This window comes from Leuciscus leuciscus, assembly GCF_965113295.1.
Source record: "Leuciscus leuciscus genome assembly, chromosome: 1".
Taxonomy (NCBI): Eukaryota; Metazoa; Chordata; class Actinopteri; order Cypriniformes; family Leuciscidae; genus Leuciscus; species Leuciscus leuciscus.
In genome coordinates this window covers 65340749-65358085 of record NC_138725.1, presented here as the reverse complement: position 1 = coordinate 65358085, position 17337 = coordinate 65340749, and the positions used below count along the sequence as shown (strand labels likewise).

Sequence of the window (17337 nt, the reverse complement as noted above, 5' to 3'; positions counted from 1 at the left end):
CAGGGAACATTCAATACGAATAAAGCACTGAAATAATCTGTAAGAGAACTCGCCAAAATCAAAGTCACGATTTACATTGGACATCCTGACCGCTTTGGTGACCGTGACCGCTTTGGTGACCGTGACCGCTTTGGTGACCGTGACCGCTTTGGTGACCGTGACCGCTTTGGTGACCGTGACCGCTTTGGTGACCGTGACCGCTTTGGTGACCGTGACCGCTCGCGGCCATCGCGTTCATCGTGACCGCCGCGGCCATCGCGTTCATCGTGACCGCCGCGGCCATCGCGTTCATCGTGACCGCCGCGGCCATCGCGTTCATCGTGACCGCCGCGGCCATCGCGTTCCCCGTGGTCATCGTGGCCACTCAGCGGTTCAGCCGCAGGCTTCACTGCAGGCCTCGGCCGGTCGGCCACAGGCTTCGCTGCAGGCTTCACTGCAGGCCTCGGCGGGTTGGCCGCAGGCTTCACTGCAGGGATACAGATAGTCATCTTTAGTCTGTCCTTTCAGTGGCATTCAGCACAAAACGCAAATCATGAATAACAAGTGTTACAGAGTGAATTATATTTTAAATAAATAAACATCTTTATTAATTTTGTAAAGCTTTTCTGTGAAACTGTGCTATGTGCGCTAAATTTAAGGTATTTTGCCATGGAGCAGGATTTGACAACAGAATTATAAGACACACTTGGCAATTATTTGTGACGTTTACTAGCAACATCTGAGTGAAAATTCAGCGTTTCTTTTGGGAGACCTCTAGCATCCATCATTAATTGAAACTCACTGAAAACAGGCGGCACACACACAGGCCCACAGGGAAATTGACAGCATTTATGTCCTCCAGAGCAGTCTCTATCAGAAGTACATCCTCGCCGAGACGGCACGACCGTCAGTGTCGCCGGACATTGACCGGACTCTACAGAAGAGGATTCAAGAGGATCGTTAAAAGGGACCAGGGAGTGTTGCAACGGTTTCAGTATTTAGAAGTCAGGGGGTTTGAAATATAGGTCTAAAAGTTGAAAATATGCATATTTATCTGCTTAAAATCAAGAATAAATTCCATTTATCACTAAACTGTCAATCAGTTTTAAAAACAAAGAGTAGTGGGGTGTGTAATAAGCACAATGCAGATAGAAGACATAGACAGTTAATGTGTTTTCCATGAATTGACTATTGCAACTAAATGTACTGTAGCTACATGTTCAAAAAAAGTCATATTTTGTAAGGCACTTCGGTGTAATGAAGCTAAAAGATCTTGTCACCTGCGACTCCAGCGAGTGTTGTGCACAAACATGCAGACAGGCACAATAAAACAACTCTCAACGAGCAGTACACTCGAGCTGTCATCCTCTCGACCTGTGATCTCACAAAGACCTCTGCTGCACAATTAATTAGAAGGAACAGTGAGACACACAAAACTACACTGAAAACATGTGCTGCTGAATCCCGCAACATAAATCGTTGTATAAAAGTTGCTGAAAACGCGTTTTTAAAGATCCAAGGAGGTCTGGGTAACTCCAACCCTGATCAAACACACCTGTCTGTAGCTTTCTAGTAGCCTCATCCTGAAGACCTTGATTAGCTTGTTCAGGTGTGTTTGATTAGGTTTGAAGGAGCGGAGCGCTGCGTTCACACCAGATATCGTAATAATAACCGTAATTAGTATTGTGAATAATGCCTTGTCCAAATACCCACAATTGCGGTCTTTGCACTTGACCACTTGTCTACTTGCATGTCGTATTTCCTCTATTTGGTCCAAGTGTTCAAGTAGGCGTAAAGACTGCAAGTGTAGAACTTTTGATTACTCGATTGGACACACTTATAGTCTCGCAAAAAAACGCAAGTGTTTACATAGCTTTTATTTATTATTTTCAATGCTTTGCATTTAAAAAAAAAAAAAAAAAAAAAAAAAAAAAAAAAACTTATGTCTGTTCAGTAGTCGCTATGTAACTAACAGAAAACACAAATTTAAAATTGTAATGCTTCTAATTAAGTGATAAAAACAGTTGCAAATTATAAGGTTAGGGGTAGGGTTTTATCACTTAGGGTTAAGTGATAAAAACAGTTGCAAATGTTGTACAACATAGGCCTACACTGCCCTACAAAGGCAAAACGCCGTAACATCATGTTTGGTCAAAAATGAGTTAGTGTCATTTTTGTGGTATTTGAGACCTCCTTTATCATGTGAATAAATATCGTGAGTCAATTTGATTGTTTTAACGAGAAAATAAAGGGCCATGACAACCGTAACTTCCAAAACCATAGGAGAAACCACAGCAGAACGCCGTAACAGTTGTTACGGCTCTTTGCCTTTGTTCCAGCACGCTGAAGTTGAGTTACGGTGTTCTGACTTTGTTTAGCCTGGCATCAAGAGAGATGTTACGGTGCCGCTGTGATGTTACTGTATTCTGGCTTTGTCATACTGTCAAATGTGGCGCTCTTTAATTGTCACCAAACCACGTAACGTTGTTAACATACACACAACACATCTTTGGCCAGACTAACTGCTCCAAGTATGCAATCAGAAACAAAGCAAGGTGAACAAGCCATACTTAGATGGTATGCAAGCTAATAGGTTGTCATAAATGTTGTTATTTTTGTTCAGGGCGAGGGTTCAGATCTGTCAATATCAGTAGTGACAGCCCGGAGCTAGCTAAATTTAATCTGTGTCACGTAAGTTAGCGCTAACGTTGACACTCGCCTCACATCAGACGCCGAAAACCAATTATTAAATACACAGGCATCCTACCTTTCCATGCAATCCGATATAATCCATGGAAGAGGCATAATCCATAATCCATTGCAATGCACGTCATCTGCTGTATCCACAACAATCCATACGTGTTTGAGCCATATTTCCTTCTTGCAGGTGTTCATGTCAGATCTTACACAAATCCATATAGCACTAAGCTAGTTGTCGCTAACGTCCGTACAAAGTAGGCTAACCTAAATGGTAAAAGTAATTCCAACTTTTTTTCGGTTGACTCTGTCTATATTATCTCAGAATTAAAAAGCAGTAATCCAAGTCGAGTTCGTTGACTGTGCATCTTGAGCAGTTTGGTGGCCCTTAAGTTAACCCTTTAACTGTCACCGTCATTTTAATTCAACCTCTAATAAACGCATAAAAAGAGCGCATATGTGCGTTATAGCGGGCAGCCGCATCACGAATCGAGAATCCATAATATTTTTGTTTATATATTTTTTTTTTTAAATCGGACTTTTTTTTTTTAGATAATTTAATTGGTGTTATTTTTTTTAACTCTTGGTATAAAAACAAACTGAGCTTTCTACCAATCTTTCATTATTTTTCATGTTTATTGCTATTTCAAAATAAAGGCCTAAACACGCCTAATGAATATGAAATATTCTTGTTGCAAAATGATAAATTACTGCTCCTCTGTAATTTATAAAAAACAAAAAACATTTGTATTCAATTATAATTAAATTATCTTTATTGTGAAAATATTTCTTGCATTTATTCATACTGTACATACTGTACTGCAAAGTAACTTATCTGTTTACGTTTTACTTATCTGTTTATCTGTCTCTGTCATACTGTTTAACGTTGTTAGTGTTGCCGCACTATCCTGATCATTATAGCACTAAATAGGAACAACCAAAGGTCTTCTATATAATTTAAAACACATACCATGAAGACTAGACCTTGGTTAGGTGTTCTTATAATGGATGTAAGTATGGGGGACAGCAAGCAAATATTGATTATATGTCAGTTACTGCCTTTTGCCTTTGCACGACTCCTTATTTTTGGCATATGATACAAAGGCAGAGTACAGTAACAGCCAAACAAGGGTCAAAGGTCAAGTTTGAGCTCAAGATTTTTTGCATACAAACATTTCTTCATTATAGCAACTAGTTGTCAAATTTTGGGAGTCCTACCTATAATACTTTTGTCTGGACAAAACAGAAACTTTAAAGTCATTTTTCTCACTTTCACACTCTAGCGAGTTAAGGTCTTTTGCCTTTGCAGGGCAGTACACATATACCATACTCATCTTTGCACCAATAAAATGTGCAACACTTTACGTTTTTACTACCAAATATGTATCTAATTGTTATATATGTAGCTAATGTTGTGCTATATGAAGGTGACCACTAGGTCGCAGTAGTGTTATGTAATTGACGGAGTTCTCGGTTGTAATAAAAACTGTTCAGAAGAAGTGAGTGAACCAGCCAAACGTGTATGAGTGTTTTCCTCTATGTGCAAATATCGAATTGTCTATATAAATACATTAGGAGGAAACATAATATAAATTGGCGACGAGTTGTGTAGTCTTGAAGACTTTTCATGGCATCGGCGAATGAACAGCCGGTGTTTGTCAAGTTTGGACATAAAAGAACAACCACGCTGAAATATCTAGCTAGTGAGCTAGTGTAGTGATGAGTCGGTCTGCTTCCGAAGAGTCTAACGTTATAGTGCAAGCCACCAGAAGCAGACACATCATGGCTGGAATAATCGGACATATGGATCCCTTTGAGGAGACCGGTGAGCAATGGGCAACGTATATTGAACGTTTCGAACATTACATCTTGGCTAATGAGATTAGTGACACAAAGAAAGTGCCGGTGCTGCTTAGTGTGCTAGGATCAAAAACATATGGACTACTAAGAAGTCTGGTTGCTCCTGACAAGCCTGGAGATATGGATTATGATGATATTGTGAGAGCGTTGCAGGCTCATTTTTCTCCAAAGCCGCTCGTGATCGCGGAGAGATTCCGATTTCACAAGAGAAATCAGGGGGAAGGGGAAACAGTTGCACAGTATGTTGCGGTACTAAAAAAACTTTCGGAACATTGCGAGTTTGGTGCTTACTTGGAAGACGCACTTAGGGACAGATTTGTTTGTGGACTTAAAAGTGAAACTGTGCAGAAGCGCCTGTTAACGGAGAAAGATCTCACATTTCAGAAAGCAGTCGATTACGCTGTATCTGCAGAGACGGCAGCGCGCGACGTGCAGCAGTTAAGTGGCTCGCTTAAAGTGAACGCGGTGTTTTCCCATAAATGCCGCCGTTGCGGGAAAATAAATCATACTGATGAGGACTGCTGGTACAAAGAGCGTGATTGTCACCAGTGTGGAAAAAAAGGCCACACAAAGCACATGTGTAAGAGCAAAGCCAAAAGCAGCCATGGCAGAGAATGGAAACAGAAAGTGGAAAAACCTGAACAGAAAGGTAATGCATTCAAGCGCAATGTAAAAGATAGAAAGAAGAGAATTTCTCATGTTGATGCAAGAGGAGATGAAAATGAAAGTGAGGAAAATAAATCTGACACTGACTGTGAGTTGGGACTGTATTCCATGTCGCAAAAAGGGAAATATTCACGAATCTCAGTGCTGCCTGTAGTAAATGGAAAGAAAATGGAGATGGAATTGGATACTGGGGCTGCTGTGTCGTTGATTCCTTGGGAACAGTACAAAAGCACGCTGGGTCAACTGCCATTGCAACCTACTGATGTTATGCTCAAGACATATACTGGTGAGCCTTTGGCGCCAGAAGGGGTCATTAAGGTGCAAGTAAAGTTAAATAAGCAATGTGCTGATTTGCCCTTGTATGTAGTTAAAGTGGATGCACCCGCACTCTTTGGTAGAGAGTGGCTGAGAGTGATTAAACTGAACTGGAAAGACTTAAAGACTGTGCATGCAATTGAGCAAAGTGAGAAAGATAACTTGGAGGCAGTGTTAAAAAGACACTCATCTGTGTTCTCTGAAAATCTAGGCACAATGAAGTCAATTAAGGCCACATTGACTATTAAACCTAACAGTGTACCCAAATTCTGTCCACCACGTAATGTGCCATATGCTCTTAGACCTCGAGTTGAGGCTGAACTACTAAAGACATCTAAAGCGCTACTAGTATCGCAGGAAGTATTGACCCATTACAACCCTAAGCTGCCCCTCCGCCTCGCTTGTGATGCGTCGCCGTATGGGGTCGGAGCTGTGCTCTCGCACGTCATGCCTGATGGTGAGGAAAGACCAATAGCCTATGCATCTCGAACTCTCAGCAAGGCGGAACAAAACTACGCTCAGATCGAGAAGGAGGCGCTAGCGATAGTTTTCGGAGTACGCAAGTTCCACCAGTACCTCTATGGTAATAAGTTCACCTTACTCACTGACCATCGTCCACTGACCTCCATCCTGAGCCCATTGAAAAGTACCCCGTCAATGGCTGCAGCCCGAATGCAGCGTTGGTCGCTCCTTTTGTCAGCGCATGATTACACCATTCAATACCGGAAAGGTGCATTACACGCAAATGCTGATGGACTTTCACGTTTACCACTCTCCTACACTCATAAAGAGAAGTTGGGCGCAGTAGAGGTATTCTACACATCGCAGTTGGACACATTACCAGTCAGTAGCACCGAGATCAGACGGGACACCTTGTCTGACCCCACTTTGTCACGTGTCTTAGAGATGGTCTCAACTGGTCGGTTTCCAGCTGCGCAGGGCGCAGGTGAAGAACTGTCACCCTACCTGCTGCGTAAGCTTGATCTCACAATACAGCAGGGATGCCTCATGTGGGGTGTGAGAGTGGTCGTGCCACCAAAACTGCGCCCCCGAGTTCTGGAAGAGCTTCACTCCGCACATCCAGGCGTAGTGAGGATGAAGAGCTTGGCCCGTAGTTATGTTTGGTGGCCCGGCATAGACTCTCAAGTTGAGCTCCAAGCTAAATCTTGCCACTCCTGTCAGAATGTACAAAAAGAGCCTGGGCTAGCACCTCTACACCCTTGGATGTGGCCCTCTAGTCCATGGGAAAGGATACATGTGGACTTTGCGGGTCCATTTGAAGGACATATGTACCTGGTCGTTGTGGATGCACATTCTAAGTGGCCGGAGGTGCATATTATGGACAGCACAACGGCCAGCATGACCATTCAAGTGCTCAGGGGCCTTTTTAGTCACTATGGCGTTCCACATATCCTTGTGAGCGACAATGGACCGCAATTCTGTGCTGAAGAATTCAGTGCATTTCTGAAGGCCAATGGAGTCAAACACATCCGCTCAGCGCCATACCATCCTGCCACCAATGGCTTGGCCGAACGGTTTGTGCAGACGTTCAAGCATGCCTTAAAAGCGTCCAAAGGCATGGCACGTGTGCGTCAGAGACTTGATGCGTTTCTTCTGACATACCGAAACACCCCTCATGCAACAACGAAAGAAACGCCGGCTATGTTGTTCCTCGGACGCAGACTGCGCTCTCGATTGGATTGTCTGAAACCCAGTGTTGCTGGAGCAGTACACCAGTCACAGGATGCCCAACAACAGCGACGCCAACGCCACTCTAGGGCCAGACAGTTTGATGTTGGGGAGTCAGTTCTGGTGCGTGATTATAGGAAAGGGGAGGAAAAGTGGGCACAAGGTGTTGTTATGGAAAAGACAGGACCGGTGTCGTACAAGGTAAAGGTGGGATCACCAGGGGTTTGGAAACGCCATGTGGACCAGATGCTGACACGGCCAGATTCAGAGCCTCAGCAGATTGAAGTGAACCTTCCTGTAAGTCCGCAGGTGGTACTACCTCATAGTGATAGTTGCACCACACTGCACCTTAATACACCGCCACATGGAAAGAATGATAATCAAATTCCTGAGAAACATAATACTAATTAATTTACATTATAGCGAAACGTTTACCTTGACATCTCACGATTTTAGGGGCACGAGTTCCCGAACATAATACATGATACGCTTAGCCTCGAAATCGAATACCGCTTCAATGTGGGTTTAGTCTGCATTAAGGGCACTGCACTTTGGCATTTTTAAAGGGATAGTTCAACCTAAAATGAAAATTAGCCCATGATTTACTCACCCAAGCCATCCTAGGTGTATATGACATTCATCTTTCAGATGAATACAATCGGAGTTATATTAAAAAAAATGTCCTGGCTCTTCCAAGCTTAATAATGAGAGGGCTGTTTGACATTTTTTTAAATATAACTCTGATTATATTCGTCTTAAAGAAGAATGTCATATACACCTAGCATGGCTTGAGGGTGAGTAAATCATGGGCTAATTTTCATTTTTGGGTGAACTATCCCTTTAAGACATAGGACAGTCTTGCGCACCAGGGTGCTTCTCAATTCTTATTTTTGCACCCTTGTTTCCTTTCCTCACGTCTCAGCTCCACCCCCTGTAGGATGCGAGGGAAGGACACAAGGAAAGAAAAGGAGGACGGAGGAATCGAAGGAAAGCTTAAGCATGACGCACGTATAAATTATCCTCCCTCTTCACATCTGTCACAATAATTTTAATTTATAATTTACCTTTGCAGTTTAAATAAACCACACATCTCACATATTTCAACAGGGTATCTTGCTTTATTATTATTTATTATGAATTTCTTAAATAAACAAACTAAAACAACATAAATGCAGATCTTATGAGCGCTGCAGATGATGCAGTGAAGTGACGCTCAAGTGATCAAGTATTCCAATTCACGAGTTCACATGTTAATGAAATCTGATGTAATATTATAATGCGTATTTGGCTTGCTGTCCGGGGGGAGGGCTCCGAGCTCGGAATTCGGCCCGACCCCAGAGTACTCCCCCTATGAATGTATAGCTCATAGGAATCTATGAGTAGACCCAGACGAAAGTGAGGTGATGGGGTGGTGGCGGGATGCTGAGAAATTAGTCATGAGACAGGAGGTAAGGGAAGGCTTTATTTATACTGGCTTCTTCTTGTGCTGATTGGATGATTACCTGAACATGCTCCTCCCGAACTTTGTTACATAAAACTTCATTTCACGAGTTCACATGTTAATGAAATCTGATGTAATATTATAATGCGTATTTGGCTTGCTGTCCGGGGGGAGAGCTCCGAGCTCGGAATTCGGCCCGACCCCAGAGTACTCCCCCCAAAAAGGCCAGATGAACGCAGGACAGCGAGCATAGAATTTATCCCCCCAAAATGTGAAGGGTATGTATTACCAAGGAACGAGCTTGCCTGTTCGACTGGGAAGGCTCTCGCAACGTCCGACGGGAACTTGGATGCTCACAGCATCGGACGGATAAGCCCGTTCTGCAGTTGAACTAACAGCTCGATGACGCAATGATTATGCGAGCGTGAATTTGTGGACGAGTTTAACCGTTCACCCAGGAGGGCTCTCGCAGCGTCTGACGGGAACTTATGTGCTCACGGCATCGGACGGGTAAGCCTCGCCAGGTTGGACGGAGGGCGCCCGCTGAACTCGGTCGGGAGGGCTCGACCGGCGCTTCGACGGGGCTGGGGCACGGGAATAGACCCCTCGCGGCCCGACGAATGGGGAGCCCACCTGGCGACACGAGCGCGGACGTCCGGCAACGACTAAGACGGGCAGGCTCTCACTGCAATTCGAACGGGAGGGCACGACCAGCGCTTCGGAAGGGGGACGGAGCCCGGCCTTCGAACGGGTGAGCCATCGCAGCGTGCGAAATGGGGGAGTCTGCATATGATTGTAAAAACGTTTCATATGAATATTAAGCGAGCGTGCAAGCGGCGAGCCCAGATGCAATCGGAAGGTTTGGTGTAATGGATGTAACTAAAAATGAAGCGCAGCAGGTACGATCTAATTAGTGAGGGCTTGGTGAGCATTTCTGATGTGAAAACGGCTGGATCTAATATAGGTTTTGAAGGCATCCGATGACCAGCGACCGAGGGTTTTGATTTGTTGTTGGGAGAGACCTTTTTGTGGGCTGTGGTAGCTGCTCCGATACGGAATGAGTGGCTAGAGAAATTATCTGCTGTGACGCCGGATTTGTTGAGGACTGCTTTAAGGTGCTTTTGGAACCAGAATCTCGTAGCTGGATGATTGGAGTCGTTAGTGAATAGTGGGTCGAGTGGGGATTAGGACGTGGAACGTTTGTACTGCAGGTAATTAAAAAGAGCATGGTACGGTTGGATGGGAGTTTGTAGATTGAAAATATATACGAAGTGACCTTTTTTAGCTCTGTCAGTTTTACTTTGTTTAATGAAGAATGATATGGTTTCATTATCTACGATCTGTAAGTCTGAAATTGTAGGATGAATATTTGGGTCGAATAAGGAAGTGATGGTCAGTTCGGAGCAGCGGAGGAAACTGAAGAATGCTAGGATGAACATAGCTTCTAATGTATAGGCGGTGTTGGTGGAGTGGTATCCAAGACGGAGTGATGAAATGCATCTGGTGAGTATATCGATTGTGATTGGTTGTCTAGTATCTGGGCGAGTGGGGTGGGTTCTTTGGATTCCCTTAATTAGAAGGGACGTTTGGGAGTTATATTAAGCGCAGGTGCAGGTTTACCGTGGATTAATTTATGGAAGAATTGAATGCCGCTTAGATAACTTTTTATGGATCTGGCTTGGAGACCTTTGACTCTATGAAGATGGGATATGAATGAAGTAACTGTTAAAAGAGAAAATTCGGGAAACGACAGGTTGTGAGAGAGATGGAATGATTTGAACGATTTCCACGCGGTGTAATATGTTTGCAGGGTTCTGGGAGAAACTGCTTGGAGGATGGAATCGATGGACGTGTCCAGGAGGGATTTTAGCGGATGGTTTATGGGAAGATCAGCTGAGAATAAGGAGGTACTGGGGTTGAAGTGGGGTCTGCTTCTGGTGCCAGCATCCTGAATTTCTGAAAGAGAAACGGGAGAGAGAGTCAGCTATTTGATTTTGAGCCCCTGGAACGTGTTTTGCAGTTATTAAGAACTGGTCGCATGCGGAGATCCAGATGAGGCGTCTGAGGAGTGGCATTAGTGCAGGTGAGCGAGAACGACCTTTATTAATACAGTGTACGGTTGCTTCGTTGTCGCAATGGATTTGGATGCTTTTGTTTGACCACTCTTTCCCCCATAGGGAAGCTGAGACAACGATCGGGTAGAGCTCGAAAAGGGCCAAGGAGGCTGAAGACTGGGGTGTGTCTAGGAGCTGAGGGGGCCAGGGAGACGCGAACCAGCGTCCTTGGTAATAGCCGCCGAAGCCGATCGAGGGAGCTGCGTCTGTAAACAGTTTGATGTCGAGGGGGAGAGAGATAAAGTCGTCGTAAAAAAAAAGTTAAGCCGTTCCACTGGTTAAGGAAATGAATCCATAATTTTAGCTCGTTCTTGGACTCGTCAGAAAGGATGATCCGATCTTCCAGCGCATGAACGGATGAAGTGAGGGCGAGAAGATGCGCGATAAAGGGGCGGCCCTGAGGAATAATGCGCATAGCATAATTTAGGTGGCCCAACAGCGAGAGAAGTTCGCGTTTTGAACAATCTGAGCTGTCTGTAAAATTGGATGCGATTAAGATGATACGATCGATTTTTTCCTTAGGCAGTGAGGCCAGATTGATGCCTAGGAACTCGATAGATGTAGTTGGACCCGATGTTTTCTCCTGGGCTAACGGAATCCCTAGCTTGGTGAAAACTTTTTGCACTGTGAGGAGGTGAGCCTCGGGGATGGCGTTGTATGGTGAAATTATTAGGAAATCGTCGAGCAGATGAGGAATTGCATAATTATTGGAAAGGATCCAACATATGGCTTCAGAGAGAGTGTCAAAGATTTTCGGGCTGGTTTTGCAGCCGGAAGTTAAGCGCACGGCGAAATAATACTTTTTCCGCCGAATAAGTGCCACGAATCAGGGTGGATTGGCATTACTTTGAAAGCAGAGGAGATATCTACTTTTGCAAGCCATGCGCCTCGTCCGGCTATTTTAATCATAGTTATGGCCTGTTCGATATCATGATATTTGAGAGAATAGTCTTCGAGAGGGATGAGACTATTGATGCTCGGATATGGAGAATTATGGGGGGCTGAAAGGTCGATTATCAACCGCTTTTCCCCCGAGAATTTCCTGGTAGCCACGCCTATGGGGCTGATGCGAAATTTGTCGAACGGGGGAGCCTCGAAAGGGCCTATCATGAAACCGGATTCAATTTCTTTTTTTAATTAGTTTATCTACTACTTCAGGCTCCGCTAAGGAGGACTGAAGATTAGCGCAGATAATGTTTTGCGTGGGATAGCTTTCTACGCCGGGTTTAAAGCCTTGATTGAGACCTGTCAGCAAATAATTTGTGAAGTTTACATCTGGGTGGTGTGATAATTCCTCGGCCAGGCGGAAAACATTCACAGGAGTCGAGAGATAGTTTTTTGCATTTTTATTGACAGATTTTTTATTAACAGACAATAAACAAAACCATAGGTATTTATTTGAAACAGTGGCTAAACAAACGAAAAATAAAGCTTCAAGCCCAGAAGTTTCCAAGCAGCACAGCAGTAATGACTTTATGAACTTCTTCACTTATAAGATTGCTAATATCAGGGAGAAAATTATAACCATGCAACCGTCTACTACAGTATCACATCAGGCAGTGCACTGTAGTCTCCCTAAGGAAAAATTCGATTCATTCATTGCTATAGAAGAGAAAGAATTCGCTAAACTCATTAAATCATCTAAATCGACAACATGTTAGACACTATACCGACTAAGCTACTGAAAGAGATGCTTCCAGAGGTCATAGATCCTCTTCTTAATATCATTAATTCATGTTTGTCATTAGGATACGTACCAAAAACTTTTAAGCTGGCTATGATTAAACAGTTTGTTAAAAAAACACAACTTGATCGTACATAATTAGTCAATTACAGGCCGATCTCGAATCTACCTTTTCTGTCAAAGATACTAGAAAAGGCAGTATCCTCACAACTATGTTCCTTTTTAGAAAGAAATGATTTCTGCAAGGATTTTCAGCCAGGATTTAGACCGTACCATAGCACTGAGACTGCTCTCATTAGAGTTACAAATGATTTGCTCTTATCATCCAATCGTGGTTGTATCTCTCTATTAGTGTTACTCGATCTTAGTGCTGCATTTGATACTATTGACCACAACATTCTCGAAAATTATGTTGGCATTAGTGAAATTGCATTAGCATGGTTTAAATCATACTTATCTGACCGTTATCAGTTTGTAGCAGTAAATGAAGAGATGTCTCATCGATCACAAGTTCAGTATGGCATATCACAAGGCTCAGTACTAGGACCGTTGCTTTTCACTCTGTACATGCTACCCTTGGGAGATATCATTAGGAAGCATGGAATTAGTTTTCACTGTTATGCTGATGATATTCAGCTCTATATTTCTTCACGCCCTGACGAAACTTACAAATTCACAAAATTAACTGAATGTATAGGTGATATAAAAAATTGGATGACTAGTAATTTCCTACTACTTAATTCTGAAAAAACAGAGATTCTAAGTATTGGACAAAAAACGTCCTCACGTAATAACCTAGAATACTGTATAACACTTGATGGCTGCTCTGTCAAGTCTTCGTCGTCGGTTAGGAACCTGGGTGTGCTCTTTGATACCGATCTTTCATTTGAAAGTCACGTGTCTAGCATCTGTAAAACCGCATTTTTCCATCTTAAAATTATATCTAAATTACATCATATGCTCTCATTGACAAATGCGGAACAATTAGTTAATGCGTTCATGACATCAAGGCTAGATTATTGTAATGCTCTTATGGGTGGTTGCCCTGCATGCTTAATAAACAAACTACAGCTGGTCCAAAACGCAGCAGCTCGAGTTCTTACCAGAACCAGGAAGTATGACCATATTAGCCCAGTTCTGTCAACACTGCATTGGCTCCCTATTAAACATCATATAAATGTTAAATTATTGCTAATTACTTACAAAGCACTAAATGGTTTAGCTCCGCAGTACTTCAGCGAGCTCTTAACGCATTATAGTCCTTCACGTCTATTGCGATCTCAAAATTCCGGACAGTTGATAATACCTAGAATATCAAAATCGACTGCTGGCGGTAGATCCTTTTCCTATTTAGCACCAAAACTTTGGAACCGTCTTCCTAACATTGTCCGGGAAGCAGACACACTCTGTCAGTTCAAAGCTAGACTAAAAACACATCTCTTTAACTTAGCATACACAACACATTATAGACTTCTATAATTCAATGTTAGGCTGCATAGATTAGGTCAGCCAGAACCGGGAACTCGTTACATCATAAGAAGAATGGGGTCTACGCTAATATTAGTCTCATGAGCTGTGTCCCAATGTGAAGGCTGCATCCTCCGAAGGTCGTATTTGAAGGCCGATTGGGCGCATTTGAAGGCCGATTGCGTCACAGCGGCGCGACGAAGGACGTCCCAATTCAAAGGCTGCATCCTTGGAAGGTCGCATTTGAAGGCCGATTGCGTCACGCGGCTCAATGAAGGCTGTCCCAATTCAATTCTGCATCCTCCGAAGGCCGTATTCGAAGGACGGTTGCGTCATCGCGCCGCGACGAAGGCTACCCTGATTCAAAAGCGACGCCAAATGCGCCCTTCGTTTCCCCGTGAAAGGAAGGATACATAAATGGACACTTAGCGGCCTATCCTACTCTGATCCTACCCTATTCTACCCCATAAGTCATTGCGCGCCGTTGACGACAGCATTTATTTATTTATTTTTAAAGGTGGCCGAGACTAGAGATCGGTGGTGGACAGCAAATTCACATTTAAATGTAAGTATTATGTTTTCATTTACTCAAATAGCTAGCGAAACCAGAGTTAAAGTTTATTATAAACTTCATCTTAACTCCTTCGTCACCATTGCATGGCTTCATTTGTCAGGTAGTTTTAGGCAAAACTTGTGGTAATAACGTTATTAGTTTAACGACCTATTTGTAATATTTGCACTAGTCTATCTCACTTGTGTATTATAAGAAATATCACTCACCCTATAAAGCCCACAACAATAAGAAAAGCATTAGATAAGGCAATGGGGTTTCACTTTTATGTGTTTTTGTAGTGCTGTCATGCAAGCTATATGTTTTTAACCAAATTTGAGTATACAGAAATATTAAGTATATTTTGCATGTCTTGATGTGTCATATTTTGCAGTGTTAACAATGCACTTAAGATTGCGCCCCGTGTTAAGTACCCTTTTTTAGAAAGCTTTTTTAGAAATGGGTCAGGGGAACGTAACTCCCATACAGGCACAAAATAATATATATATTATATATAAATATATATATACATATACATATATATATATATAATTTTCTTATATATATATATGAAAATTAATACACACATCTTTGCTGAAATGTATTGTGCTGTTATTGTTAACAAGCCATGGTTAAACATCTTTGCTGAAATGTATTGTGCTGTTATTGTTAACAAGCCATGGTTAATTTGCTCTGCCTTAGGATTGCACGTGTCCTGGGACAGGAGAGGGTGTGACTGGGAAATCCACTGCTGAAACTTGACCCTGGTTTGTCCTCATGGATGAGGTGTTGGGACAGAGGCATTGCACCAACCCCCTGTCCTCATTGCCTCAATCCCTGAGGACAGACCAGGGCCGAGTTCAGCAGTGTGTGACCAAGAAGAGGAGGAGCCAGGGGCAACACCAGCATCAGCAGCAGCATCAGCATCAGCAGCACGAGCACCAGCACGAGCACCACGAAGAAGGCGAGACAGAGAGGACGAGTTTTTGGACTTGATTAGAGAAGACATGGGACTGCAGAGGCGAGGAGAGCACTGGAGAGTAGGGAGAGGATGGACAGGCTGTTTTCTCTTCTTGAAAGAATTATTGAGAAATATATATATATATATATTCTTGTTTAACTTTTTTTCACCTAAATTTTTTAAAAGGAAAAAAAAATCTGTACATTTATTTATTTTTATGCAACTTTAAATGTGTAAATAAAAGATAATTCATTGCTCTGGACATTGTTTATTTTTGTAATGACAGTCATAATTTCTACATGAAACAAATTCTTCTATACCTTTTTTCCCCCCAACTATTTACAACATACGTTAAACATATCAAAATCAACATAAACATTTAAATTTACAGTACATAAAATAAGAAAAATTATGTAGACTTTTATTCAGCTGAGTGTGAGACCCTGGTGTGCTGCTGGACCGGGATGGGCTCCACAATAGAGACCCTGGTAAGGCCTCCTGCTGGTGGGACATCATCTGGGATAGTCTCCAGAGTGTTTGACTGCATATTTCCACTATCCACTAAGTTGTCTACCAACAGGTTTGCAGGGCTGACTCATGGAATAAATATTGAGATACTTTATTACACTAAAGTATAATCTCATTAACCTCTCATTAAACCTCTCATTAAGAAACCACAATTAGATCACAATAATCTAGCAAATTATAGACCCATTTCAAATCTTCCATTTATGTCTAAAATATTAGAAAAAGTGGTGTCCGCTCAACTGGGCTCTTTCTTGCAACAAAATGATATCTATGAAAAGTTTCAGTCTGGATTCAGACCGCATCATAGCACTGAAACTGCGCTCGTTAAAATCACAAATGATTTACTTTTAGCTTCTGACCAAGGCTGTATCTCAATACTAGTTTTACTTGATCTTAGTGCTGCGTTCGATACTATAGATCACACATTACTCTTAGATCGACTACAAAATTATACTGGTGTTCAAGGACAAGCATTAAGCTGGTTCAAATCATACCTATCTGACCGCTACCATTTTGTCTATTTAAATGGAGAAAAATTGATCATAACTCCAGTAAACTATGGAGTGCCGCAGGGATCTGTGTTAGGCCCTCTGTTATTCTCAATATATATGATGCCACTTGGAAATATTATAAGGAAACATGGAATTAGTTTCCATTGTTATGCTGATGACACTCAAATATATATTTCATCACGGCCGGATGAAAACGCTAAATTTTCCAAATTGACAGAGTGTGTTAAAGATATAAAAGATTGGATGACGCGTAATTTTCTTTTATTAAATCCAGACAAGACAGAGGTAATACTTATCGGTTCAAAAAACCGCCCACAAAACCTCGCACAATACAACTTTAACATCATAGGATGTCCTGTTACTTTATCCTCTACAGTAAAAGACCTGGGTGTTATACTCGATTGCAACCTGTCTTTTGAAAATCATATTTCATATGTTACAAAAACAGCCTTTTTCCACCTTAGAAACATTGCTAAGCTACGTAATATGCTATCAGTTTCTGATGCAGAAAAGTTAGTTCATGCATTCATGACCTCGAGACTGGATTACTGTAATGCTTTATTAGCTGGTTGTCCTGCATCCTCAATAAACAAGCTACAGTTAGTCCAAAATGCCGTCGCTAGAGTTCTTACGAGATCAAGAAAATATGATCATATAACACCAATTTTATCATCACTGCATTGGTTACCTATAAAGTTCCGTATTAATTACAAGGTATTGCGCTACTGACTTATAAAGCCCTAAGCGGCTTAGCTCCAGTCTATTTAACGGATCTTCTATCGCCCTATAATCCATCGCGCTCTTTAAGATCACTAAATTCAAGGCTTTTGGTCATACCTAGGATATCCAGAACCACCAAAGGAGGGAGAGCGTT

The 17337-nt window shown here is 42.4% G+C and overlaps 1 long non-coding RNA gene across 1 annotated transcript; it reads right to left on the bottom strand.

Annotated features, from left to right (window-relative positions):
• Positions 1 to 367: 367 nt before the first annotated feature.
• LOC309506121 lies at positions 368 to 1382 on the bottom strand. The gene is made up of 3 exons (XR_014208644.1): positions 1260 to 1382; positions 782 to 913; positions 368 to 466 (listed from the first exon to the last, which is right to left on the bottom strand). It is a non-coding gene; the product is annotated as an uncharacterized lncRNA (long non-coding RNA).
• Positions 1383 to 17337: the final 15955 nt, after the last annotated feature.